The sequence below is a fragment of the Gossypium arboreum genome, chromosome 7, assembly GCF_025698485.1.
Source record: "Gossypium arboreum isolate Shixiya-1 chromosome 7, ASM2569848v2, whole genome shotgun sequence".
Taxonomy (NCBI): Eukaryota; Viridiplantae; Streptophyta; class Magnoliopsida; order Malvales; family Malvaceae; genus Gossypium; species Gossypium arboreum.
The window spans coordinates 48,531,639-48,536,158 of record NC_069076.1 but is presented as its reverse complement, the minus strand read 5'-3'; the positions used below and the strand labels follow the sequence as shown (position 1 = coordinate 48,536,158).

The 4,520-nt window shown below is 33.8% G+C and overlaps 1 non-coding gene across 1 annotated transcript; it reads right to left on the bottom strand.

Moving 5' to 3' along the window:
• Positions 1 to 4,112: 4,112 nt before the first annotated feature.
• LOC128295657 (small nucleolar RNA R71) lies at positions 4,113 to 4,219 on the bottom strand. Its single transcript, XR_008286217.1, has one exon. It is a non-coding gene; the product is annotated as a small nucleolar RNA R71 (small nucleolar RNA).
• Positions 4,220 to 4,520: the final 301 nt, after the last annotated feature.

Here is a 4,520-nt window from a genome sequence, read left to right as displayed (position 1 = left end):
TGATTGAAGTTAGTTGATAATTCGATATCGGGTCTATGGTTCCATATGCCTCTCCCTTAAGTCAAATATTTTACAATGTCATCCATTTCTATGTCTTTGAATGTCTCTAAGTCAGTATTATCAAGAAAACCTTTTTCATAGTATGAGACACTGTAAAATTTGCAAATTTCCTAAGGAGTAACTCGTACCTCCTTACCTCATACCGTTACAGTTTCCCATATTGCACTGTACGGTCTCCTCATTTCTTGATCCTTAAAAGGGGCATAAATCTCTTGAACTATTGGGATAACTGTGTTTTTTTTTTATAAGTGACACAAAATTGCTCCCATCGATGATACTGGACTAATGTCCAAATCTCTTTACATAACACCATTGATGGTTCGAATCCTCGTTCTTGGATAAAGGTTTTTCCTTGAAACTCAAGAAAATACTTCTCGACATTTGAATTTTGAAATTTTTAAGGATGTGAAACAATTGAGGTGTCTTGTACATCAGTTTTTCTAGTTTTTCTTAGAGGCATATTCAACATTTAAAGCTAGAATAACTAATAAAAAAATAAGTAATTTTCAATGGAATAGTAAAGACGAGTTAAGAACCCTTAACCTCAATTTGTTATTTTCAAATTCCTTGTAGATCCATATCAATGTTACTTTGTCAATGTGTTGCTAAAATTCCTGCAACAAGGAAAACACTAAGATAAGAGAAGATATTTGCAGAATTAGGGATTTCAAAGCAAAGAAGGGTTGGGGTTTATGTGTTTTTAAGAGAGGATGAGTTTTAAAGAGCTTAGATAGGTGTTAAATATGGTTGTAGGGTTAAGTTTTGGGTGATTTAAAGCTATATGTCGGGTTAAAGTAGGTTTAAAAATGGTGGGTTACACAATAGGTTGGGTCGACCCTACAAAAAATTGCAGCGATGTCGCAACAAAGGGGTTCTGTGTCGCGACACCTCTGACAAGATACTGAAGTCATGATGTCAGAGTTCATTATTGTGTCACACATTGAAAATTTTGAGTTTGAGGTATACTAACTGTTGTGTCAAACATCGATATGAATCTTTCAATTTTTCGGATCTATGAGCAGTGTCGCAACACAAAGGTCCTGTGTTGCAACACCAACTCTATTTTGGCCCCTAAACTCAAATTTCTAGGTGTTCGATTTAATACTTAGTTAAATGAAATTAAATTTATACTACTCATAAAAATACATAATATACACAAAGTTTGATTCAATTCCAAAATTATTAAGTTTTACTGTTGGATTCATTTGTCAACTCTACAATTGTACATGTGGATGCTCTTCTGGTTCCATTTCTATCAGTATTTGTCCAACATCCATCTTGCCATTCCACTTTCCTTTGTCTATCCCACTCTTTGAAACTTCTCTTTCATCCTACAATTATTACAAAGAATACCTTTCGTAAATTAAAGTGATTAGTCACATTTATAAATACTCTGTAACCTAATGGTCTTAAAAACCTCTTGTAGTCCTGACTTTTTGAAGCACTCTCATGGTATATTTCACTTCCACCTTTGATGTCTCTTTTCTTGAATTTATTAATGATTTTTACAGGTTTACAAAAAAAATTCCAGTAGGAGGGATATTTCTACGTTTACCTCAAAATCTAGAGTTATATTTTTGGTCCACATCTTATACCTACATTGTTTGATTATTTCATCTTCTGACATTTTTCTCAATTGAGTGCCTACTTTATCGTATGATTCTAGTAAGAAGTGGGTGCTTTCTAGTTCCCTTAACTCTAATTTCTTATTTGGTAGGGTTATCTAATTAAAAACAACTTTTAAGTCACTTGAGACTCTATCGAAATGTATAGTACCTAGCTTGGTCAACATCGTGAAACTTCCTAAACTTTTGAATTTTTTAGGTGCCTGAATAAGGATTATTATTTTGCAAAATGTATCTGTGTTGAATGGGTCTTCCTCTTTGCAATTCCCACATTCTTTCCAAATTTCTTTTACAGGGTTTGAAGGCTTTGACAATTCCTCTATCGGTTTCATAAAGGTTAACGTAGGTTCAAGAAACTTACCTCTTCACTTATTTCTTGACGTTGTTTATCCTCCAATTGTGATGAAACTGATGTTGTCAATAGGCAAAATTCAATCTTTGATTCATTATTACATTCAATTATCAACTCTCTATTGTCTTTGTCTCAACATGAACATCCTTTTGCACCATTGTCTCCTTTGAGTTTACTTAGTTCCTTTTGGTTGTCTTCCCATATTAGTGGTGTCTGGTGGAAATACGAAAATATACACATTTTTTCATACTCTTTTTAACTCAAATTCATGCAATTTCGAAGTAATTCTTGTCAAAAAAATATACAATAATTATAAAATAATTAAATTGTACTTAAATTATTAACATGTTGAATTTTAATTAATTTTATAATAAATTTTATTAATTTTGATCATTTTTGACAGATTAGAAAAAAATGGTGAAAATTAGCTCGGTAGACACTGCTTGAAGTGCAAAACTGAGAAGCGATTTTTGAAGCACCGAGGCGAGTTAATTTTTCAGCCGAAGACTGTCCAAATTATGAATATTAATTCATAATATAATTAATTTTAATTTAAATCCTATTTACTTTGGGTTAAATAAATTATTATTAATTAATTATGAAAAGAGGCCTAGTTGAGTTGAACGAGAAAACCGATCTGACCGAGCACTTGGTAGCCCAAAATTGTCCCACATTCATGCCTTTCTACATTTGCCCTTACTTTAAAATAGCTAGTTTGAAACCTTTAAACTTGCCACATGTGTGGTCAGCCATGGGAGGGCTCTATGACTATTGATTTTTGCTATTTTTAGCAGCCTACTCAACCTATAAAAAACCCCCATTGCCTGCTCATTTGAAACTCATCTCAAAACCTCTCATCCTTTCACTTCTCTCTCACTTTCTCTTTTCAAATCCCCTTCTATTATTCTTCAATTTCTTCCCCATTCCATTGCCAATTTCACCTCTTGAAAAATGGTCATTCAACCACCATTTGGAGCAGCATTCAAGTGTTCGTGGAAGTCTCGGTTCAACAAGAACAAGTGTAGAAGGAGGAGCGAAGCAAACTAGTCAAGCCTCAGAGAAATACCAGATTTGATTCTTGTTCCTTAGCCTTTTAATATTATTGTTGTTGCTATGAACATGTCTATGAATAATTGTGATTTTGATATGTTTAATTTAATTAATATGGCTTAAATTTAATTCCTGTTAGGTTGATTGCATTTGTCCACTTAATTTATTAAAATTGTGTTTGTGTTGTTATAGGCTTTGGTAAGATGTTTGATTAAGTAAAACCATGACTAAGTTATTCTTGCATTAAAATTGTAAGATAACTAATGAATTAATTATTTAAATGGATTGAAATTGTAATTAATTGACACGATACTTAATTAGTGCATGTTTAGTCATCTAAGGTAGCTGAGGGTTAAATTAACAATAGTAACTAACGATACATTAGCCTTGCATAACTTGCAAGATTATTGTGATTAAACTGTTTCAAGGTAGGAATACATTATTACCTCACATAATATTTTGTGTTGTTTTCGGTGTTTATGAGTATTGATTGAATTATTGATTTAATCCCTATAGACCCCAAAATTGAGAGAACCTTTCGACAATGAAGGAGACAAGCAAGTCAGAAAAGGACCGAAGAGATGAACTTTGAAAATCCAAATCAAGGAAATGGAGCAAACCCTACTCAAAATCCTATCCTTATTGCTAATGATAGTGATAGAGCTCTAAGACAGTATTTCATGCCAGTGTTTTGTGATCTTAATCCTGGTATTAGGAGACCCGAAATCGATGCACAACAATTTAAGTTGAAGCCAGTCATGTTCCAGATGCTTCAGACAGTGGGCCAATTTAGTGGAATGGATATCGCAGATCTTCACCTTCACTTAAGACTATTTATAGAGGTGAGTGATTTTTTCAAGTTAGTCGGAGTACCCAAAGATGCACTACAATTAAAGTTGTTCCCATATTCACTAAGGGCCAGAGCTCAAGCCTGGTTGAACTCATTGCCACCAAATTTTATTTCCACATGGCAAGAGTTAGTAGAAAGATTTCTCATGAAGTATTTCCCACCTAGCAAGAATGCTAAGTTGAGGAACGAGATCATTGCTTCCCAAAAAATGGATGATGAGTCCTTGTATGAAGCATGGGAAAGGTACAAAGAATTATTACGGAAGTGCCCTCATAACGGAATCTCTCATTTCATCCAACTTGAGACGTTCTATAATGGTCTCAATGCTCATATGAGGATGGTAGTGGAAGCTTCTATTAATGGTGCTCTCCTTTCTAAGCCTTATAACGAGGCTTATGAAATTATTGAGAGAATTGCCAGCAACAATTACCAATGGCCAACCAATCGAGTAGCATCAAGAAGCCGAGTTGCTGGAATACATGAATTGGATGCTCTCACTTCACTAGCATCTCAAGTATCTTCGATTTCATCAATGCTTAAAAATTTTACCACTAATGGGTTTAATACTTTTGCAGCTAATCCA